Raw genomic sequence first — 25,519 nt, 5'->3', positions numbered from 1 at the left:
TTCATACACCTTGAAATGTGCCATTTGACCCAACTCTGACCAGTGGACACTTTTCCCTACTAACTCCATTATTCAGCACTTGTCCATAGCCTGTATCTAAGCAATTCAACTATTCATCTAAATAAATTTTGAATGCTGTTGGCGATCCGACTTAAACCACTCTCTTCGGCAATGCATTCTAGATACTTACCACTCTCTGGCGAAGAAATTCCCCATTATATCCTCTCTAAATCTCTTCCCTCTAACCTTAAATCTATGCCCTGCAGTTTTATACAGGGAGTATTTCCTTACAGTATAAATGTACCTGCCTCATTGTGTACCTTTATGTCCTCTTTATGCATCTCATTATGTCCCCTTGCAACCACCTCCATTCCAGAGTAAAACAGAGCTTGCTTCTCTGCTCTCTTCCCCATTCCGGATACCATACTGAAAAATCTCCTTTGCACTCTCTCCTGCAGCAAGGTGACAGAACTTCAAACAGTATTTCAAATGAGGTCGGACCAAGATTTTAGCTACCATTTATGCTGCATGATGGAGCTTCATTAGTACTCTCAAAATGTATCACCTCATTTTATCTGTATTAAACTCTGTCTGCCATGTTTCAGTGCATTTCACCAATACATCGATATCTCTTTGCAACCTAAAACTAACTTCCATACTATCTACAGCCATTCCTGTCCTCCATCAACTTACTGATCATGTCTCTTGCATCCAAATCAAAGTCATTTACATATCCTGAAAAGAGTAAGAGTCCCAGCACCAGTCCTTGTGGGGTACCACTAGTTACTGGCCATCCAATCACAAAACTACACTCTACCTCCCTTTACATGAGAAAATCTGCAGATGCTGGAAATTCAAGGCAATACGCACAGAATGCTGGAGAAACTCAGCAGGCAGCATCTATTGAAATGAATAAACATTCAACTTTTCAGACCGAGACTCTTCAGCAGGACTTGCTCTGTCTCCTATTGCCAAGCCAATGTTGGATGTAAATTTCCAACTTGCCCTAGATCTCATGGGCCTTAATCTTCAGAAACAATTTCCTATGTGGGACCTTGTCAAAGGTCTTACTAATGTCCATGCACATCACATTGACTCCTCTCACCAGTAAACTTTGTTATCTCTCCAAATGATTCATTGAATTTGGTCAGAAAGTTCTTCCTTTGACAAAGTTATGATAGCTGTCTATGATTGGTCAATGCTTTTCCAAGTGATCATTAATCCTCTCCCTTCAAGTTATTTTTTCCCGGCATCTTCCCTTCCACTGATTTTATGCTCACAGGTCAATAGTTATCACACTTTTCCCCACTTTTGTGCTTGAAAAGGGTTCCACAGTTGCTGCCTTATAGACCTCTGGTATCTCCTATGTCCAGTGAACATTTAAAAATCTCATCCAGAATCCCAGCAATGTCTTCCCTTGCCTCCCATAGGAATCTTGGATAAATCCCATCTAGTGCTACCTCCTCTTTATTTATGTATACCTTCAGCAGACATTCACTGACCCCTTTACTGAATTCTCCAACTACAAAGACTATTTGCTTTGTGAATACCAATGAAGAGTCTTGATTTAGTGATCCTGCCCTATATCTTCTGGCTCCAAGCACAGATGACCCACTTTATTCCTAATGCATTCTACTTTTACCCTGGTTATTATTTTGTCCTTAATATATTGATTGAACAGCCTCTGATTTACTTTAATCTCTCTAAATGGTTTTTCATAACCCCTGTTAGCCTTCCTAATTTCCTCTTTTAAGGGTTTCCCTAAAATTTCTATATTTTTGTCTGGCCTCCCTTTTCATTGGTTCCCCATATATTTCTTTATTTTCTCTTTATCCAACCCTTAACATCTACTGCTCCGCATGTTTGTTACCAGTATCCTTTACCTTTTACGGGAACATGTTGGCTTCAAACTCTTGCTATTTCACCTTTGACTGCTTTCCATTGTGCAATTGTTGGCTTACCTACCAGTAAATGCTCTCAACACACATGAAAGTTGCTGGTGAACACAGCAGGCCAGGCAGCATCTCTAGGAAGAGGTGCAGTCGACATTTCAGGCCGAGACCCTTCGTCAGGACTAACTGAAGGAAGAGTGAGTAAGGGATTTGAAAGTGGGAGGGGGAGATCCAAAATGATAGGAGAAGACAGGAGGGGGAGGGATGGAGCCAAGAGCTGGACAGGTGATTGGCAAAAGGAGTATGAGAGGATCATGGGACAGGAGGTCCGGGAAGAAAGACGGAGGGGGGAGACCCAGAGGATGGGCAAGGGTATATTCAGAGGGACAGAGGGAGAAAAAGGAGAGAGAGAGAGAGAAAGAATGTGTGTATATAAATAATGGATGGGGTACAGGGGGAGGTGGGGCATTAGCGGAAGTTAGAGAAGTCGATGTTCATGCCATCAGGTTGGAGGCTACCCAGACAGAATATAAGCTGTTGTTCCTCCAACCTGAGTGTGGCTTCATCTTTACAGTAGAGGAGGCCGTGAATAGACATGTCAGAATGGGAATGGGATGTGGAATTAAAATGTGTGGCCACTGGGAGATCCTGCTTTCTCTGGCGGACAGAGCGTAGATGTTCAGCAAAGCGGTCTCCCAGTCTGCGTCGGGTCTCGCCGATATATAAAAGGCCACATCGGGAGCACCAGACGCAGTATATCACCCCAGCCGACTCACAGGTGACGTGTTGCCTCACCTGGAAGGACTGTTTGGGGCCCTGAATGGTGGTAAGGGAGGAAGTGTAAGGGCATGTGTAGCACTTGTTCCGCTTACACGGATAAGTGCCAGGAGGGAGATCAGTGGGGAGGGATGGGGGGGGACGAATGGACAAGGGAGTTGCGTAGGGACCGATCCCTGCGGAATGCAGAGAGAGGGGGGGAGGGAAAGATGTGCTTAGTGGTGGGATCCCATTGGAGGTGGCGGAAGTCTTAGTGGTGGGATCCTGTTGGAGGTGATCTCAATCTACTTTTACCAGTTCCTCCCTTAAGTTAGTGAAATTGCCCCTAACCCCCACCCAACTGAAGAACTTTTTTCCTTTTCCCTAATTGCTTTATAAGACCATAAGGCCGTAAGATATAGGAGAACAATTAGGCCATTTGGCCCATTGCGTCTGCTGGCAGAGGGGGAGAAGCTATTCCTGAATCATTGAGTGTGTGCCTTCAACTCCTCTACCTCCTCCCTGACGGTAGCAATGGAAATGTCTCGGGTGATGACTTAATGTTGGATGCTCCTTTTTCAGGTATCAGTCCTTAAGATGTGCTGGATGCTGGTGAGACTAGTGCTCCCGACGGAACTGAGTTCAGAAGTTTCTGCAGCTCATTTTGATCCTGTGCAGTGTGCACCCCACCCCCCCCGCCAATACCAGTTAGAATGCTGTCCCCGGTACATCAGTAGAAATTTGCAAGTGTCTTTGGTGACATACCAAATCTCCTCAAACTCCTAATGAAACATAGCTACAGCCTTTCCTTCTTTGTAATTGCATCGATATGTTGGGTCCAGGATAGATCCACAGAGACGTTGACACCCAGGAATTTGAAATTGCTCACTGTTTCAACTTCTGATCCCTCCATGAGGATTGGTATGTGTTCCCTTGTCTTACCCTTCCTGAAGTTCACCATCAAATCCTTTGAATTGACGTTGAATGCGAGATTGTTGCTGTGACACCACACAACCAGCTGATCTATCTCACTCCTGTACACTTTCTTGCCACCATCTGAAATTCTGTCAACAACAGCTGTATTATCAGCAAATTTATAGATGGCATTTGAGCTGTGCCTGGCCACACAGTCATAGGTGTAGAGAGAGCAGAGTAGTGGGCTAAGCACACATCATCAAGGTATGCCAGTGTTGATGAGCAGCGAGGAGGAGATATTGTTTCCGATCGATACCTTTGTGATCAGAACTGTAGGACTGATTGTGTTAAACGCTGAGTTGTAGTCAATAAACAGCAGCGCTAGTAAACTAGCATGCTAGTATTGTCCAGGTGATCCAAGGCTGCGTGAAGAGTCAATGAAATCACTTCCACTGTAGACCTATTGTGGAAATAGGCAAATTGCAGTGGGTCCAGGTCATTGCTGAGACAGGAGTTAATTTTAGCCATAACCAAACTCTCAAAGCACTTCATCACCATGGATGTGAGTGCTATGGGATGATATTGTTCAGACAGCTCACCCTGCTTTTCTTGGGCACTGGTATGATTGTTTCCCTTTTGAAGCAGATGGGAACTTCTGACTGTGGCAAGGAGAGTTTGAAAATGTGTTTGAATAAACCCACCAGTTAGTTGGCACAGGTTTCCAGAGCCCCACAAAGTACACCATCGAGGCCTGTTGCTTTGCGAGGGCTCACCTTCTTAAAAGATGTTCTGACAGCGGCCTCCAAGACAAGGATCACAGCTTCACCAGATGCTGCAGGGATGCTCATATGTACTTCTATTCGTCTTTTCAAAGCGAGCATAAAAGGCATTGAGGTCATCTGGGAGTGAAGCATCATTGTCTATTTGCTCTTTGCTTGCAGGAGCTGATGATTCAGGAGTTCCATCCATGTAACCACTTGCTTAATTCTCTTCTACATCCTTTATGAGACTTTCTCACCTTTCTTGAAGTATGTGACCAGAAGGCACTATGTGTTAAACCACTGGTGTATGAAGATTCAGCATAATCCAACCTATTTTCTACTCAATGCCTATGCTTATGAAATAGTTATTTTCTTTCTTTTAAGCTCACTCATCATATCCTGTCACTTTCAAAGATTTATTTGTGTATCAGATGCCTCTGTTCTATCACACCAGTGTAATTTAATTAGCATTGTCCTTCCTCATTCTTTATGCTAAATTTTAAACCACACTGCAATAAAAAAAATCACTGTTTTTTGAGCAGAAGCACATGTAACTGATGCTACTTAAAAACTGTTCACTCTAAGCACGGGGTAGTATCTAATGGCCACACCAGTGCACGCAACTGATGCTAGTTAGAAACTGTTTGGTGACAATCTCCTGTCCCAATTAAGTGGCATAGTGTTCCAAATAAATGAAGGGAAACCTGACTACTTTCTCAATTGGGTATTTTCCTTCAGGAATTGTCCTTAATATGAACTGCCCTGATTAACTGATGGTCCAATTAACCAGAATCCACTGCATATTTAACCTTGCTTTTAACTACTATCTTTTTGTCTTTTATTTTCATGTTTGCACTTTATTCTATTGTAAAGCATGTTGAACTATATTGTTTGTATCAAAAGTGGTCTATAAATAAGTTATTATTATTATTTTTCTGTATAAAATGTCATTTGCTTTTTGTCTGCTCACCTTGTAGACTATCAGTTTCCATTCATACTCTATAGTTATTCCAACAGCTGACCACAGCAGCAAATTTTGAAATTCTTTTCTGCACAGCCTATTCCAATCATAAGACTATAAGACCATAATACATAGGAGCAGCATTAGGCCATTTGGCTCATCAAGTCTGCTCCGCCATACAATCGTGGCTGATCCTTATTTTTCTCCTCCTCAACCCCAGTTCCTGGCCTTCTCCCCATAACCTTTGATGCCATGTCCAATCAAGAACCTATCAATCCCTGCCTTAAATACACCCAATGACCTGGCCTCCAAAGCTGCATGTGATACCAAATTCCACAATTTCACCACCCTTTGGCTAAAGAAATTTCTCCATATCTCTGTTTTGATAGGGCATTCCTCTATCCTGAGGCTGTGCCCCCTTGTCCTAGACTCTTCCACCATGGGAAACATTCTTTCCAATTCTACTCTGTCTAGGCCTTTCAACATTTGAAAGGTTTCAATGAGATCCCCCCTCATCCTTCTGAATTCCAGCGAGTACAGACCCAGAGCCATCTAACGTTCCTTGTATGATAACCCTTTCATTCCTGGAATCATCCTTGTGATCCTCCTCTGGACCCTCTCCAATGCCAGCACATCTTTTCTAAGATGAGGGGCTCAAAACTGTTCACACTACTCAAGGTGATGCCTCACCAGTGCCTTATAAAGCCTCACATCCTTGGTCTTGTATTCTAGCCCTCTTGAAATGAATGTTAACATGGCATTTGTCTTCCTCACCACCGACTCAAGTTAACCTTCAGGGTGTTCAGCACAAAGACTCCCGAATCCCTTTGTATCTCAGATTTTTGGATTTTCTCCCCATTTAGAAAAATAGTCCATACATTTATTCCTATCAATGTGCATGACCATGCATTTTCCAATATTGTATTTCATTGCCCATTCTCCTAATCTGTTTGTCCTTCTGCATCCTACCTGTTTCCTCAACACTACCTGCCCCTCCACTAATCTTCATATCATCTACAAACTTGGCAACAAAGCCACCTATTCCATCATCTAAATCATTTATATACAGCTTAAAAAGAAATGGTCCCAACACCAACCCTTGCAGAACACCACTAGCCACTGGCAGCCAATCAGAGAAGGATCCTTTTATTCCCACTTGCTGCTTCCTACCAGTCAGCTAATACTCTGACCATGTTAGTAAATTTCCTGTAACACCATGGGCTCTTAACTTGGTAAGCAGCCTCATGTGTGGCACCTTGTCAAATGCCTTCTGAAAGTCCAAATATACAACATCCACTGCATCCCCTTTATCTATCCTACTTGTAATCTCTTCAAAGAATTCCAATAGGTTTGTCAGGCAGGATTTTCCCTGAAGAAAATCATGCTGAATTAGTAGTGTCTTGTCCTATGTCACCAAGTACTCCATCACTTCATCCTCAACAATTGACAAATCATGGATGTATTTCAATTCATAAGGTTCCCAACACTGACCCTGGGGAACACAACTTACTGCCATTCTTCAATTTGATAACCAAGCATTTACCATCACTCTAGGTAATGTCCTTAAGCTGATTTCTTATCCACAGGCCAATGAACCTTTTGTTATGTTGGCTTTAATTTACTAACATTCCTTTCCTGTGGAACTTGGCCGAGTGCTTTCTGAACTCGATACTGATGATATTATCTTCAATCTTCTCTGTTACCATAATCAAAAAGTGAATTCTGGTCAGTCAAATATGATTTGCCTTTAACAACCCCATACTTGCTTCCTTTAATAACTCAAACTTTTTTCAGATGGCTATTAATTTCTTACTAAATATTGAAAAATAAAAACTTCTTCACATCTAGGAGTAATTTGACTTGCCCACGATTAACAGATGTACTGTACCTTATACACTTCTTGCAAAATATGTTATTGATCATTTTGTATTTCTGTGGCACAACTCTTATGACTTGGGAGGACTGAAAAGTTGTGACAAAATTATATAATCTGCACCCTGATTTCCTTCAGCAATCTAACATGCATCCCAGTCATTCTTGTGTATCATCCTTATCAACTTCCATCCCATTAATTATTTGTATTTTTTGTAATTTTTACTGTATCCACTTCCTTGATAAACACTGACCCTAAGTACTCATTCAGTGTTTTAACCATATTTTCTATCTCTATGCATGGATCTATAACCAGTCCTTTCCAATGTCTGCTTACCTACTGAACTGTTATTTGCCTATACAAGCTATTTGGTTCTTTTTATGTTAAGCCATTCTCCTCTCATATTTTCTCCCTTTATTTTCCTCTCAGCGAGCTGTTCAACTTAGTTCTCACTTGATGCACTATTCACATTTCTTATTAAATGCCATTATATTAAACACCATTATATTAAACATGTCAGTTCGGGAGATCCAGATCTCCTACCTTTGTCTCACACGGGAATGTATTGATAATGTGCTTGAAATATCTTCTCTGTTCTATTAATTCTTCACTAGCCAATATTTCATGCTACCTGACCCTGCCACATCCTTCCACATCCCATTAAGTTTAGTCTGCCTCCGATTAAGAAACATAGAAAATAGAAACATAGAGAAACCTGCAACACAATACAGGCCCTTCGACTCACAAAGCTGTGCCGAACATGTCCTTATCTTAGAAATTACCTAGGGTTACCCATAGCCCTCTATTTTTCTGAGCTTCATGTACCTGTCCAGGAGTCTCTTAAAAGACCCTATCGTATCTGCTTCCACCACCATCGCCGGCAGCTCATTCCACGCACTCACCACGCTCTGCGTAAAAAAAACTTGCCCTGATATCTCCTCTGTACCTACTTCCAAGCACTTTAAAACCATGCCCTCATGTGCTAGCCATTTCAGCCCTGGGAAAAAACCTCTGACTGTCTACACGATCAAAGCCTCTCATTATCTTGTACACCTCTATCAGGTCACCTCTCATCCTCTGTTGCTCCAAGGAAAAAAGGCTGAGTTCACTCAACCTATTCTCATAATGCATGCTCCCCAATCCAGGCCACATTCTTATAAATCTCCTCTGCACCCTTTGTATGGTTTCCACATTCTTCCTGTAATGAGGCGATCATAACTGAGCACAGTACTCCAAGTGGGGTCTGACCAGGGTCCTATATAGCTGCAACATTACCAATCGGATCCTAAACTCAATCCCATGATTGATGAAGGCCAATGCACCATATGCCCTCTTAATCACAGAGTCAACCTGCGTAGCAGCTTTGAGTGTCCTATGGACTCGGACCCCAGGATCCTTCTGATCCTCCACACTGCCAAGAGTCTCACCATTAATACTATATTCTGCCATCATATTTGACTTACCAAAATGAACCACCTCACAGTTATCTGGGTTGAACTCCATCTGCTACTTCTCAGCTCAGTTTTGCATCCTATCAATGTCCCACTGTAACCTCTGACAACCCTCCACAACACCTCCAACCTTTGTGTCATCAGCAAAATTACTAACCCATCCCTCCACTTCTTCATCCAGGTCATTTATAAAAATAGTTGAACTTTAGATTTCTTGTTTCTCTTCTTTATTACCAGTCTAACCTATATGAAATGATGGTTAATATTCTGCAAGGCTGCTCATTTGGTCCACCCCACAAGGTAAAGCAGTCACGAAGAATTCTGCAGATGCTGGAAATTCAAGCAACGTCGACTGTACCTCTTCCTAGAGATGCTGCCTGGCCTGCTGCGTTCACCAGCAACTTTGAGGTAAAGCAGTGCCTTCTTCCTTAATCTAAGATCTTAATAAAGCTGATTTCAGTAATCCTTGCTCTTTGTCTGTTACTCTAATATTATTTCAATCGACATTGGGTAATGGAAATTTCCCAATATCACCACTTTATTTCTTTGTAACTTCTTTGTTCTCTCTCTCCCGCTCACTGGTTGCTGGCTTATTTAATATCCCCAACAGTGTGATGGTGCCCTTCTTTATTCTTAAACCAAATGGATTCTCCTCTCCTTTAAGATGAGCAGCTACGCTTTTAATCAGTGCAAGCTAGTTTCAAAAGGCATTAGCTACTAAGGAGTCTTGAAGTGGGACTCGTATGAAAAAGGGGGTATTTGGACTTCACAAATATGATGATGAGCTTGGAACCTGATTGATGTGTTGAATTATGCCCTTGGTCAAACAGGTGCAGGTGAATCATTCATTGCAATTCCAGTGCTCACTTTTCCAGGAGTAGGTAATCTTACCCCCTTAGAATTTCCCAGCGCAGGAAGAGACTAGTTAACACAACAAATCTGTATTAGAGTCCCGCTCATTTGAATATACAATCACAAGATCGTACAAATGAAGAACAGCCAGTCCCTGACTGTTTGAGATGATTGTTTCCATTTACCTTTGGTAACATTTTTCCCTTTTGTCTGTCAATGTGCTTTAAAACTGCTTTCACCACTCTCTGAGGGAAAGAGTTCCAAAGTCTTATGGCCTCATGAGGGGAAAAAATGTTTATTTAATTCCTGTCTTAAATTAGTAACCCTTTTTTAAAAATATAAACAGTGGTTCCCAAGTTAAGCATAAAACAGTACAACACAGGATCAGGCTCTATGGCCGTGATGTGAGTCAAACTAATTAAGCTAGTAATTAAATGCCTAATTAAACTGATCCTTTCTGCCTCAATATCTCTTGTTCTCTGAATGTCTATCTAAGAGCCTTTTAAGCGCCTCCATACAGAACAAAACATAATAAGAAACATCCATTCCATACCCGCCCTTTCAGGAACCCCAGAATGTTAAATGTCTCAATTAAATCTCCTCTCCCAAAAAACCAACACAAATCAAGCCTGTTCAACTTCTCTGCATAAGACAACTTCTCCAAGCAGATATTAGTCCAGTAAACACTGCCTGAACTGCTTCTAACAAATTAGCATCCTTCTATAAATAAGGAGAACAATGTTCCATATGCTGGAAGCATAAATTAGTTTGGTATTCAATTCCCCAGCAATCAATGATAACATTTTGTTAGCATTGCTAACCACTTGCGTTACTTGTAGACTAGCCTTTTGTGAATTATGCACTAGGATGCATAAGACCCTCTTCAGAACTTACTTTGCCATTTAACTCCGTGTCAGAAAATTTAGCAACCATACCTTTGGTGTCTTCATCCAAGTCAAACTCTGCAGCTTTACAAGTGTTTTATCACTTTTTAAATGTATGCCTTGAATTTACTTCCACTTTTATTCAAGCAGGCATTCCAGATCATAACAACAAGTTGCATAAAAACAATTCCCCAATTTATCACCATTAAGGTTCCCCTGGCAATTATCTTAAATAAACAAGAGATTCTGCAGATGTTGGAAATCCAGAACAATACATCAGGCGGTATCAATGGAGAGGAATTCAGGTTGGGTCCCTTCATCAGGATCCTTATTAATTATCTTGAATTATCTTAAATATGTGTCTTTCATTTGCTACTGTCAATGAAATAGTTGATTTAGATATCTCTATGAAGAATGGGACTCATCTGAACATCTCTTTTCTAGCCTCTAAGGGCAAATGAAGCACTCTATTAGTTGCCCATTCTAACATTAATTATCACACAGACATAGAGATCAGATTCTGTAGCCTTCATGGTTTGCATATCTCAGCTTTACGTTGGTCTCTGTAGTTACCAACTTAACCTTCCTGCAGGAGTACAGATGTCTCAAAGCAAGTTACTCGTAATTTCGCAGTTTTGATCATGGATTATAATATTTTATTAAACACCAAAACATAGAGTTGTATTTATTATATATTTACATGAAAGTTAATGCAATCATGTCATTTGATTATCTGTAGGTGATTTAGCAATACCAGTGTGCCAGAGAAATTAGGCTGCAATCAAGTTCCCTGACTTGTGTGAATGCAGCTGTCCTGTGAGATCGAGGATTCACTCTGGAATGTACTGCAAGTGTGGGATTGTTGATTCACCTTGTTATATTTTGACAGCAGCCTGTTTAAACATTTAGGTGCATTTAGACTACCACAAGGTTCAACCTTATTTGAGAAACTATGCAGTTTAATGGTCAGCAGAGAAATCATATTGCAAAGCTGTTAAACTTTAGATCAAAAGGCTAGTAATAAATATTTTGAAACAGGCTTTTCAATATAATTCAATTTTTTTCCAATATAAAATGAATGTAAATCAAACCACAAACAACAGGAATTCTGCAGATGCTGGAAATTCAAGCAATATACATCAAAGTTGCTGGTGAACGCAGCAGGCCAAGCAGCATCTGTAGGAAGAGGTGCAGTCGACGTTTCAGGCCGAGACTGACTGCACCTCTTCCTACAGATGCTGCTTGGCCTGCTGCGTTCACCAGCAACTTTGATGTATGTTGCGTAAATCAAACCACAGTCATTTAGTTATTACATTTCACTTCATGTAATCTGTATGGTAGGAAAATAATTTGTACCAGAACTGAAAATTATTTAATATGTTATCCATACGTTGCTTCCAATTAGAGGGTAAAGCAGCACAAGTGTTTTTACATATATCATACACAAATTGTCCTTCTTGCATTGCTGACACAAAAAAGTAAAGAAATTTGTTTATGGTCAGATAAATAAATAAATAATTCTGACAGTTGTTTTTTTCTTTATAGATGAGATCCATGTCTTACTTGGAAAAATAATATCATATATCCCTAAAGAATGACATTAGCAATTCCTCTTCATTTCAAAATGAACTCCTCTGATAACCCTAACTCCCCTGCTGGACTGATCACTTGCATCATCCTTCTCACCTAATCATCACTTAATTAAGATCCTCCAATTTTCCACTCAGCATATTTGGAGCGGGGACATCAGAACATGTTCAGATATTCAGTATTCACGCATTTCCTCCAGTTTGTCTCTCTATAAATTCCATTGCAACTCAAAAGCAATTTTAAGTGGTGAGTTTTTGTTTAGGGATAATTACTAAACCTTTGATCTAATTGATAATTCTGACCTATTCTATGATAATTATCTAAAGTCATACAGAAAATATACTTTATAAACATTATATGTAAGAAGAGATGTCTATATAAAAAACCCTTTCTGTTCACAAATCTAAAATATGAATTGGCATGGGTATCGGCTATATAAAAAAGCAATCATTTTGTTTTATATCTGTGATGTTTATCATACAGACGATATTTTTAATGTTATTAGATTGAAGCTTTCAACTTGTTGACTTTACATTTGCAATTGTAGAAATTTATTGGGTGTCCACTTGACTCCCAAACATTTCTATAGAGATAGCGATCAAAATCAGAATCAGTTTTAGTTACATGTGAAATTTGTTGTTTAGCAGCAGCAGTACATTGCAATACATAATGAAAACTAGAAACTACAATATGTATATAAAAATGAAAATTAAATTACATAAGTAGTGCAAAAAGAGAGAAAAAATAATGAGGTAGTGTTCATGGGTTCGTTGTCCGTTCTGATGGTGGAGAGGAAGAAGGTGTTCCTGAAATGTTGAGTGTGTGTCTTTAGGCTCCTGTACCTCCTCCGAGATGATAGAAATAAGAAGAGGGCATGTCCTGGGTGATGGGTGTCTTTAATGATGGATGCCACCTTGTTGAATCATTGTACTTTGAAGGTGTCCTGGATGATGGGAAGGCTAGTGCCCGTGATGGAGCTGGCTGAGTTTATGGCTTTCTGCAGCTTTTTCTGACCCTGAGCAGTGGTCTCTTCATACCAGATGATGATGCAACCGGTTAGAATGCTCTCCATGGTACATCTGTGGAAATTTGTGGGTGTCTTTGGTGACATACTAATTCTCCTCAAGCTCTGACTGAAATATAGCTGTTATTATACCTTCTTTGTAATTGCATTAATATGTTGAACCCAGGATGGTTCCTCAGAGACGTTGACAGCTGAGAACTTGGCTCACCTTTTTCACTGCTGATCCCCTGATGAGGACTGGTGTGTGTTTCCTTCATTTTCTCTTCCTGAAGTCCATAAACAATTCCTTGATCTTACTGACATTGAGTGCAAGCAAGGATGTTGCTGTGACACCTGTCAACAAGCTGATCTATCTCACCCCTGTCCACCTCCTCATCACCACCTAAATTCTGCCAACAATAGGTGCGTCATTGGCCAATGTATCGATGCCATTTGAGCTGTGCCTTGCCACACAATCGTAGAGAGAGTAGAGAGTGGGCTAAGCACGCAGCTTTGAGGTACGCCAGTGTTGATTGTCAGCGAGGAGGAGATGTTATTTCTGATCTGCACAGACTGTACACTCCCAGTGAGGGAGTCGAGGATCCAGTTGCAGAGGGTGGTATGGAGGCTCAGGCTTTTGAGCTTCTTGATTAGAACTGAGGGTGAGATTGTGTTGAAAGCTGAGCTGTAGTCAATAAACAGTAGCTTGCCATAGGCATTGCTACCGACCAGGTGATCAGAGGCTGAGCGGAGAGTCAGTGAGATTACACCCACTGAAGACCTATTGATATGATAGCTAAATTGCAGTGGGTCCAAGTCCTTGCTGAGGCAGGAGTTGATTCTAGACATGACCGACATCTCAAAGCATTTTGTCAGAGTAGGTATGTGTGCCACTGGGCAGTAGTCATTGAGGCAGCTCACTCTGCTTTTCTTGGGCACTGGATGATCATTGCCCTTTTGAGCAATTGGGGACCTCCAAGAGCAGCAGCGAGAGATTGAATACGTCCTTGAAGACTCCCACCAGTTGGTTGGCACAGGTTTTCAGAGCCCCATCAAGTACTCCGTCAAGGCCTGATGCCTGTCTAGGGTTCACCTTCTTGAAAGATGTTCTCACATCAGCCTCTGAGACAGAGATCACAGGATCACGAGATACAGCAGGATTTACACAGGAGTAGTTTCATTCTCCCTTTCAAAGTGTGCATATACTCACCTAGGAGTGAAGCATTACAGTCATTCATGATGTTAGGCTTTACTTTGTAAGAAGTAATGGCCTGTAAACCCTGCCAGGTCTGACGTGCTTCTGATTCCATCTATAACTTCAACCGGAATTGTTAGGTTGTACCTGGACTTATTGTATAGTTTAAGATCACTGGTCTTCAATGCCACAGATCTCGTCCTCAGTAGGCTACACATATCCTGGATCATCTATGGCTTTTGATTGGGATATGAAGGCACTCATTCATCCACATAGGTCTTGATGAAGTCAGTGACAATTGTGGCTTATTCATTCAGATTCGAAAATGAGTTGTCCAGTTTACTGACTCACAGCAGTCCTGTAAGCACTTTTCTGCCTCTTTTGACCGTACCTTGACCCTCACCACTGATGCTGTGGAACTAGGAGTAGAACTACCGATGACAGGACTTTCCAAAGGATGGGCAGGGATAGCATGGTAAGCAACCTTGATGGTGGTATGACAGTGCTCAAGTGAGTTGGCTCCTCTGGTTCCACCCGGAAACTTTTGGTGCTAGTTGTCCACAAAGCCATCAATTCCATCATCCAAATCGTTGACATATAACATAAAAAAATTGGTCCCAACACAGAACCCTGTGGAACATCACTAGTCATCAGCAGCCAACCAGAAAGGCTCCCTTTATTCTCATTTTTTGCCTCCTGACAATCAGCCCAATGCTCTACCCATGCTAGTATCTTTCCTGTAATCATGGGGTCTTAACCTGTCAAGCAACCTCATATGTGGTACCTTGTCAAAGGCCTTCTGAAAATCTAAGTACACAACATCCACCAATTCTCTTTTGTCTATCCTGCTTTTTATTTCTCCAAAGAGTTCTAACAGGAATGTTAGGCAAGATATTCCCTTGAGGAAACCATGCTGACTTTGGCCTATTTTATCACGTGCCTCCAAGTTCCCTGAAACCATATCCTTAACAATTGACTCCAACATCTTCCCATCCACTGAGATCAGACTAACAAGGCTATAATTTTCTTTCTTCTGCCTCTCTCCCTTCTTGGAGAGTGGAATGACATTTGTAATTTAATGATAAATTGCAAATGCAGTGATAGAAGGCTTCAATTACATGAATAGTGATTGCGATCTTGTAAATGTAAAAAGTATAGGAGGCACACAACTTCCAAATTTCATCCAATAGAGCTTCATAAGATCAACAAGCAGTATATTGGAGGTGGGAAATGGGGATTAAGTGGGGAGGTAGGGAATAGATTACATTTTTAGGGAATATGGGAGGAGGGAATAACTTTCATGCCAATAATTGTAATTCTGTTCTGTTTTGCATAGTTATAGAAAAGGACTAGGAGTATGGATTCCAATTAGAGTAGGACCAACCTTGGTAGGCTGAGAAGTATTTTAACAAAAGTAGACTGAAGTAGTAAAATCAATCTTGGAACAGTGGGTGGCTGTTAAATAGGAAATTCAATAAACATATTCCATCATAAAGAGCAGAAGGATAACTAAGGAAAATGTAGGGTCTTTCAGGATCCAAGTAAGAAACTAAAGAGTAGAGGCAGAGAACGTAGTTACAGTTCTCAGTAGATTCTTCAAGGATGTTATCGCGAAAGAGAGGCAAGGTTAATGCTGTAGTTAATATGCAAGAATGTGAAATATTGAATGGAATAATCATAGTAAAGGAGGAAATATTTAGGGATAAGCATCTTTGAAGTGGCTAAATAACAAGGCCATGATGAAAAATATCCTTGGTTGTTAAAAGCAGCAAACCACTCAGTGTGGAAACGGCGTCAGATTGGAGAATTCTTTACATAATTTTTGTTTAAAAGGAGGAAAGGATTGGCCATCAGCTTAATTTATATTCACAACAAGCACTCATTTACTGCATCCAACATCACGCTTCTCTCCGTCCTGTAGGATGAGAACATGAAAGACACAAGCTGCAGCTACTAACCTGTGGGGGACAGGGACACACGCTTCACCTCATGGTGCACAACAGGAACAAACACGGATTAGTCCACGGCCAGTGTTGGGACAAAGACCATAAAAGGTGTCCTGCTTATGACACTAATCCACTTCCCTTCCGGTCTGATATCTGAGGACCAGACTGTTAAATCATGCACCTCTGCCTTTAATGGCATCTCTGCTTACAACAACCCTAACGTTGTGCCTTTTTCCTTTCAGATTGCAACAAACTACTTACTAGTAATGCAATGGTACTGCAGCAGGAAAGTAATGGTGGGGAACAGTTTCATTCAGTTTTGCATTCTGAAACACCAAATCAGACAATAACAACTTGCAAAATTGTTAGAGACAAAACCTCCATGTGATGACTCATAAGTCACAAATAGACAAGTCTACTCATTTAGGATGCCAGCTGCCCAGAGAGGTATTGCAGATGTTGGACTGCAGCTGAAATCTCTCATCTCCTGCAAATAGTTGGATCACAGCTTGAGATCAATGTACGGTGGTCATCACTTTATAGGAAAGATTGATTGTACTGAAAAAGGTGCAGAGGAGGTTTCCAAGCATGTTGTCAGAACTGGAAAATTTGAACCATGTGGCAACATTGGATATACCAGCATTGTTTTCTTTAGAAAAGCTAAGAGGCAATTTAAATGAGTAAAGTAAAATTATATGCTGTCTTAAAAGAACATATAAACATAGAACATAGAATAGTACAGCACAGTACAGGCCCTTCAGCCCACAATGTTGTGCCAACCCTTAAACCCTGCCTCCCATATAACCCCCCACTTTAAATTCCTCCATATACCTGTCTAGTAGTCTCTTAAACTTCACTAGTGTATCTGCCTCCACCACTGACTCAGGCAGTGCATTCCATGCACCAACCACTCTTAGCAAAAATCCTTCCTCTAATATCCCCCTTGAACTTCCCACCCCTTACCTTAAAGCCATGTCCTCTTGTACTGAGCAGTGGTGCACTGGGGAGGAGCCACTAGCTGTCCACTCTATCTATTCTTCTTAATACTTGTATACCTCTATCACTTCTTCTCTCATCCTCCTTCTCTCCAAAGACTAAAGCCCTAGATCCCTTAATCTCTGATCATAATGCATACTCTCTAAACCAGGCAGCATCCTGGTAAATCTCCTCTGTACCTTTTCCAATGCTTCCACATCCTTGTGAGGCAACCAGAATCGGACACAGTACTCCAAGTGCAGCCTAACCAGAGTTTTATAGAGCTGCATCATTACCTCGCAACTCTTAAACTCTATCCCTCCACTTATGAAGGCTAACACCCCATAAGCTTTCTTAACTACCCTATCTACCTGTGAGGCAACTTTCAGGGATCTGTGGACATGTACCCCCAGATCCCTCTGCTCCTCTACACTACCAAGTATCCTACCATTTACTTTGTACTCTGCCTTGGAGTTTGTCCTTCCTAAGTGTACCACCTCACACTTCTCCGGGTTGAACTTCACCTGCCACTTCTCAGCCCACTTCTGCACCCTATCAATGTTTCTCTGCAATCTTCGACAATCCTCTACACTATCTACAACACCACCAACCTTTGTGTCATCTGCAAAATTGCCAACCCAACCTTCTACTCCCACATCCAGGTCGTTAATAAAAATCACGAAAAGTAGAGGTTCCAGAACCAATCCTTGTGGGACAACACTAGTCACAACCCTCCAATCCAAATGTACTCCCTCCACCAGTACCCTCTGCTTTCTGCAGGCAAGCCAATTCTGAATCCACCTGGCCAAACTTCCCTGGATCCCATGCCTTCTGACTTTCTGAATAAGCCTACCGTGTGGAACATTGTCAGATGCCTTACTAAAATCCATGTATATCACATCCATTGCACTATCCTCATCTATATACCTGGTCACCTCCTCAAAGAACTCTATCAGGCTTGTTAGACACGATCTGCCCTTCACAAAGCCATGCTGACTGTCCCTGATCAGACCATGTTTCTCTAAATGTCCAAAGATCCTATTTCTAAGAATCCTTTCCAACAGCTTTCCCACCACAGATGTAAGGCTCACTGGTCTATAATTACCCGGACTATCCCTACTACCTTTTTTGAACAAGGGGACAACTTTCGCCTCCCTCCAGTTCTCCGGTACCATTCCCGTGGACACGAGGACATAAAGATCCTAGCCAGCAGCTCAGTAATCTCTTCCCTTGCCTTGTGGAGCAGCCTGGGGAATATTCCGTCAGGCCCTGGGGACTTATCTGTCCTAATGTATTTTAACAACTTCAATACCTCCTCTCCCTTATTATCAACATGCTCCAGAACATCAACCTTACTCATACTGTTCTCACCGTCATCAAGTTCCCTCTCATTGGTGAAAACCAAAGAGAAGTATTCATTGAGGGCCTCGCTCACTTCCACAGCCTCCAGGCACATCTTCCCACCTTTATCTCTAATCGGTCCTACCTTCACTCCTGTCATCCTTTTGTTCTTCACATAATTGAAAAATTCTATCCTTTTCCATGATAATGCTAAAGGCCAGGGAGCAGTGGTCACTGTCCCCCAGATGCTCACCCACTGAGAGATCTGTGACCTGACCCGGTTCATTACCTAGTACCAGATCTAGTATGTCATTCCTCCTAGTCGGCCTGTCAACATACTGTGACAGGAATCCGTCCTGGACATACTTAACAAACTCTGCCCCGTCTAAACCATTGGAACTAATCAGGTGCCAATCAATATTAGGGAAGCTAAAGTCACCCATGATAACAACCCTGATATTTTTGCAGCTTTCCAAAATCTGCCTCCCAATCTACTCCTCGGTATCTCTGTTGCTACCAGGGGGCCTATATAATACTCCCAATAGAGTAACTGCTCACTTCCTGTTCCTGACTTCCACCCATACTGACTCAAAAGAGGATCCTGCTACATTACCCACACTTTCTGTAGCTGTAATAGTATCCCTGACCAGTAATGCCACCCCTCCTCCCCTTTCTCCCCCCCTCTATCCCTTTTAAAGTATTGAAATCCAGGAACATTGAGAATCCATTCCTGCCCTGGTGCCAGCCAAGTCTCTGTAATGGCCACTACATCATAATTCCATGTATGTATCCAAGCTCTCAGTTTATCACCTTTGTCCCTGATGCTTCTTGCATTGAAGTACACGCACTTTAGCCCTTCTACCTTACTACCTTTACACCGTTTATTCTGCTTCTCTTTCCTCAAAGCCTCTCTATATGTTAGATCTGGCTTTACTCCATGCACTTCTTCCACTGCTCTATCGCTCTGAGTTCCATCCCCCTTGCAAATTAGTCTAAACCCTCCTGAACCATGCTAGCAAACCTACCTGCAAGGATATTGCTCCCCCTCGAGTTCAGGTGCAACCCATCCAATCTGTACAGGTCCCACCTTCCCCAGAAGAGATCCCAATGATCCAAAAATCTAAAACCCTGCTCCCTGCACCAACTCCTCAGCCATGCATTCAACTGCCATCTTCTCCAATTCTTACCATCACTGTCACGTAGCACTGGCAGCAATCCTGAGAACACCACCTTTGAGGTCCTGTTCTTCAGCCTTCTGCCTAGTTCCCGAAACTCACACTTCAGGACCTCATCCCTCTTCCTGCCTATGTCATTGGTCCCAACATGTATCATGACTTCTGGTTGCTTTCCCTCTTGTACCAGGATGTCGTGCACCAGGTCAGAGACATCCTGGACTCTGGCACCCTCGAGGCCACAAACCATGTGGGTGTCCTTCTCATGTCCACAAAATCTCCTGTCTGCTCCCCAACTATAGAGTTCCCAATGACGACAGCTCTCCTCTTCTCCGTCCCACCCTTCTGCACCACTGGGTCAGACTCAGTGCTGGAGGCCCTGCCACCGTGGCTCACCCCGATTGGTCGTCTCCGCCAACAGTATCCAGGACAGTAAACTTATTATTCAGGGGAATGGTTACAGGGGTGCTCTGCACTACCTGTCTGCTCACCTTTGCTTTCCCCCCTCTGACTGTCACCCAACGACCTGCTTCCGACAGCCTAGGTGTGATTACCTGCCTGTAGCTCTCATGAAGTATGTAGGAAGATTTATTTCTATTAGAAGAGGTGCCAGCTGAGGAGAGTATAATAGCTCTGGTCCTGTACTCACGGGAGTTTAGATAAATAAGGGGAGATTACATTGAAATCTATGGAATATTGAAAGGCTTAGATAATGTGAAAGTGGAAAGGAGGTTTCCGATAGTGAGGAGTCTGGGACCAGAGGACACAGCCTCTGAATAGAGTGACATTCCTATAGAACAGAGATGGGAGCAATTTTTTTAACTAGATGTTAGCGAAACTGTGGAATTTGTTGTCATGGAGAGCTATGGAGGCAAGTCATGGGGGTATAGTTAAAGTGGTGGTTGATAGGTTCTTAATTAGTAAGCGTGTCAAAGGTTACTGGGAGAAGGCAGGAGAATGGGGTTGAGAGCAATAATAAATCAGCCATGATGGAAAGGCGGAGCAGACTTGATGGGTCGAATGGCCAATTTTGCTCTTATGTCTAATGGCCCTATGGTTAAGTCTAGGCACACATCTAAAGTAATTGACAAAAGGATATGAGAACGGAACAGGAGACTGAAGCTCAATACTTGACCGAGTGATGAGACAGAAGCATTCATTCCAGTAAACTAATACAAAAAAAAACTCAAAAAAAGGTGACTTGGAAATCTAGAACCAAACAGAAAATGACAAAACAATCAATGGAGACAGATTTGTGGAGAGCATAAAGAAATGCAAATGTAACATTCAGTGAAAGGTTGGTGCTGGGGAGAGTGGGGGTGGGTGAAGATGAAAGAACAAAACAGAATGCCCAATTTCCCTCTGTTATCTCTGTGCACAGACACTTACTGAGTTTCAATAAGATGTACTGTGGGCATCAGAACATTTGATGTCCAGTACTTTCATATACACTTACCAACAGTGACCAAAGACATTCTTCCCGCACTGTCTGGTTTGTATCATTTAGACTTAATTCTAGAACTCACCAGTCAGTTAGCCTGAGCCATAGTGGATTCTGCAATATAATACAGAACACTTCCAGCTGACAGAAAGGCCATTGACCCAGTTGGCTTGTATCAGTGTTCATGATCTTTTGTGTTTCCTCAAGCTCTTTTTACTGTATTGCATAATAGTATATTTCTTTCTCTCTCAGTAGTCCTTTTCATCATTCCAATAATTATTACTAGTACTTTCTCCAATAATTATGCATCATTTCAATAATACAAATATTAAATGATTCCTACATAATTAGATTCCTGAAAGTATATCTTTTTGCTATTCTGTTCATGACTTTCTCACTGTTGTCAGATTTGCGACAGATGACATTCTCCTCCCAATGGGATTATTCACCCAAGTAGGTTGCAATAGTTCAACAAGACATCTCAAGGGAAATTAGATATGAATAAAATTATTGGCCTTGTCAGAAACCACACATCTATAAATGAACAAAGAAAACACTACCCAATATCTCCATTCACCTCACTTCAGCTCACAGAGAGTTTCTGTACGTAATGTGAAAAATAGAGGAGACCTAAAACTACCTTAGTGTTAGAGATAGGGCAGAACACATATAAACACAAGAACTTCATTGCACACATATTGGATTATGTACCTTTCTGTATCTGCACAGTGAAAACCAACAATAAAATTTTCATTTGAAAGTTAACTCACTTACTGATGGACTTTCTCCAAAGAAATAACTAAAATCTTTCAGCGAAATGGAAAAGAATTGGAATGGTAATCCACAATCATTTACAAAATGGAATAAGTGCACCTACAAGTCCTACATTGCATAACTTAATTATTAATTATCATGCTCATCTTATTTCTTTGTCAATTATTTGAAGAACAGCTCTGTTGAAATGTTTGTCACAGTATTCATTGACTGCACACCACTTTGGGAAAACTTTCAGTCATGATTGGCACAATTCAATGTCTATTTTCTTTATTATCATAATGGGTCACAATGTTCCAGAAGACCTATTTAGTCCACCAAGTCCGTGCTTACTCTCTGTAGAGCAATCTATTGAACTTCATTCTCTCATCTTATCTCCATAGCTTCGTGATTCAACTCATGCATTGGATTGAAGGTTCAGCTCTGTGGAGGATCCCCTATTGTCCTTCCTTGGAGAAGTTGGCAATTCTTGCCTTTAACCTAATATGAAAAATTATTCTAAGTGGGAGTGCTGTGGAGCATATTTGAGTCTCAATAGATGTTGGTCAGTAGATGTTATTACACAGATAGCACCACATTTGAGTGAAGTCCTCGTGGCTATTTCTGCTGCATGTTTCATTCTAACATCCTGCTGTTCCTTAAACAATCTCCATATTTTTCTCCCCTGCTGCCTCACCCATATGGTGTTCCTTCTTTTTGTGTGGAAGATATCCCTAACATCAGTTCTAATTTTGCATGTTATTAATTGTGTTCCCTATTATACTGTCATGGCTTAAAATGAAGTAGGTTTATTGATTGATCTTTTCCTTACAGGTTAGGAATCTTGCACACTCCAAAAAGACACTTCTCAGCACCCTCTTTTCAAAGGCGAAAAGTTCAGCGTCGTTCAGTCGTCCGTTCTGGGATATTCAGAATCAATTTTTGACATTCCCCAGCTCCAGAGAGTAGCATGCTTCGATAACCAGCACTGGGGTTACATTTCTTGGTGCAGTCAGGTGACAACACTGGACAGCTGGACTGTGTCATCTGCTGACCTACACACTAACAATGAAATTCTTCACTCTTTTTCCTTTGGTGATATTGGTTTGGTTGGACACTATGGTCATAGAGTTATATAACATTGAATAAAGTCCTTTGATCAACCATGTGCACGTCAACTCTCAAGCACCCATCTACACTAATACCATTCACTGGCATGTGGTCCATAGCCTTCTATCCCTTGGTGAATCAAGTGTCTGCTGAGATATTTCTTAAATGTTGAGAAGCTACCTGCTTTCATCACCTACTCAAGAAGTACGTTACAGATAGCAACCACCCTCTGCATGAAAAGATTTTTCCAGACATCTCATCTGATCCCATTATTCTTCACGTTGACTGCATATTTACCCTTGCAAAAGATTCATACTGTGAGACTTAAATTGGATCTTACAATGTCTTACCAAGTTCAATCCCACTGATTGTGCACAACAATGTCATAATTCCTGAGCTCATCTGCCTTTCCTACAATACTCCTTGCATTGACATATACACAGCTCAGAACATTAGTCCCACCATTCTCAACCTTTTGATTCCTGACTTTGTATGTAGGCTTATCAACATCTTTTTCCACAATCACTCCACTATATATTCTGTATTCTGTTTAATTTTTCTTTTGTACTTATGTATGGAAAGATATGTCTGGATGGTATTCAGGCACAAGCTTTTCAATACATCTGAGTACATGTGACAATGATAAACCACTCACTAACCAGCTGCAGTACCTGTGCCTGTAGATTCCACTGCACTGGAGGCTCCATTCCATGCTCCTTCTACAGGCTTAGTGGGTCAAGAGTCATACTTCAGGTCTCTAACTGTGGGTGTTGAAGCCCTGTCCTTAGATATGCCCTGATTGCTATTACTGTTAAAGTCATTTTCACAATTTTCAAATGGCTTTGACGTTCAAAGAAAAACACTTGGAATCAATTTAAATACCTATGAAAAGGAAATTATGAAAACCATTAAAATATGGAAATAAACATGGTTAAAAATAAAGTTGGCTATTATAGATTCATTGAAAACATAAATATATTATGAAATAAAGAAAATAAACAGAAACCTAACTGGGACTTTCCATTTTAACAAAAATCAATGCGCCCATTCAAATGAATGAGGATTGCCACTTGTATACCAACCAGTGCAAGGATGGTGGAGGGAGGGGACAGATGAGAAGTGTATCCACCTACTACAGTCCAGTACTACCCAGTATAGTCTAGAATCCTCTCCAGATACTGTGTTCAGTTGTGCTCCGGAACAGATATTCGTATCTGACCTCCAAATGCAATTCCAAGTTGTATTACAATGTGTAACTATGGAAATTAGAAACATACTGAGCACTGGAGTGTGGGCAGAGCTGTGGTGCCTTATAGAAATGCTGTTCCTATTGGTGGCTGATCATGTTCTGAATATTTGTGTGCTTATGTCTAACTAGATCCAGGGTGATCTAGTAGAAGCCTACAGTTCTGTAGAAGCCTACTAATCCATAGTTGATTAGTAGAAGCCTGAAAGCACACACACAGTGATTCAGGAACAGCTTCTTCCTCTCTGCCATCCAATTCCTAAATGGACATTGAAGCTTTGGACACTATCTCACGTTTTAAAAAAAATATACAGTATTTCTGTTTTTGCACATTTTTTAAAAATCTATTCAATATACATAATTGATTTACCTGTTTATTTATTATTATATTTTATTATTTTTTTCTCTCTGCTAGATTATGTATTGCATTGAACTGCTGATGCTAAGGTAACAAATTTTGTGTCACATGCCAGTGATAATAAACCTGATTCTGATTCTGATATTAATCTGTACTCAGAAACACTGGGCTTCAAACTTCACACGTAAGAATGTACAAAAAACATATATTTAGTTTATATTCACTTGCTTCCCCTTGGAACCTCTGTACATCTCTAATGCACCAGCCTTTGGTAGAAGTATGCAGACAGGTAGATTCCAGCTGGTCCAAAATAACCACTACAATCCTTTGTGCATCTGGAGAAAGAATTCTGTCAAAATAAAGGTATGGGTGGTGGGAGGGACCTGTTCAAACTTAGTGGGGGCTGAAATCGGGCTGCCATGTATTGTTTGGCTCTTCCACAACTTTATAGTGTGCTAGTAAAGTTTTAAAAGTATAATTGCTGAACTTTCTGCTCTTGTGGCACTTCATCCTCAGTAAACAAAATCACATTCACAGTTTCAGTCTGTCAACCATACCTACAGATGTAATAGATATTCTTTTGAAATCCTAATACAAATGTATGACAAAATTGCAAAGACTGATGGAACAGACTGGAGTAGGAATCTGGTGGGAAATGATGGCATCTTCCTGCAGACGTGGTAGGAAGTTCAGGACTCCTTCACAACACTTGCTTGTTTATCATTGCTAGAGCAGTCAAAAGCATTCAGAGGTGTTTGATCACTGGAGATTTCAAGACACTTGGCTTCACCTGCTGTCAAAATGATTTTTTTTGGGTGGGCTTTATTCAGTGGGTCAGCATAGTTTTGCATAAGATCCTGTTTAAATACAAGGTCTTACTTTTCTCTGTCTGAATTACTTTGGACAATGCTGTGTTAGGTGCAGATCTAAAATGGTAAATTTCCACAAATAATGTAGCTCAGTACAAAAGTGGATTCCTAGCAATCGATAGCAAATTCTGCGTTATTATCTTAACAGACCCACTGAATAGAATTATTCACTTGT

General features: G+C 41.1%; 1 protein-coding gene and 1 long non-coding RNA gene across 4 annotated transcripts in view; one reads left to right on the top strand and one right to left on the bottom strand.

Annotated features, from left to right (window-relative positions):
* Positions 1–25,519, bottom strand: part of dlc1 (DLC1 Rho GTPase activating protein) — a 528,943-nt gene that overhangs the window by 382,977 nt on the left and 120,447 nt on the right. The window lies entirely within an intron of this gene.
* Positions 1,988–11,464, top strand: LOC134344015 (uncharacterized). Its single transcript, XR_010017353.1, has 3 exons — positions 1,988–2,089; positions 8,847–9,017; positions 11,085–11,464. It is a non-coding gene; the product is annotated as an uncharacterized LOC134344015 (long non-coding RNA).

This window comes from Mobula hypostoma, chromosome 3 (assembly GCF_963921235.1).
Source record: "Mobula hypostoma chromosome 3, sMobHyp1.1, whole genome shotgun sequence".
Taxonomy (NCBI): domain Eukaryota; kingdom Metazoa; phylum Chordata; class Chondrichthyes; order Myliobatiformes; family Myliobatidae; genus Mobula; species Mobula hypostoma.
Note: the sequence above shows the minus strand (reverse complement) of the source record. Positions and strands in the feature narration are given on the sequence as shown.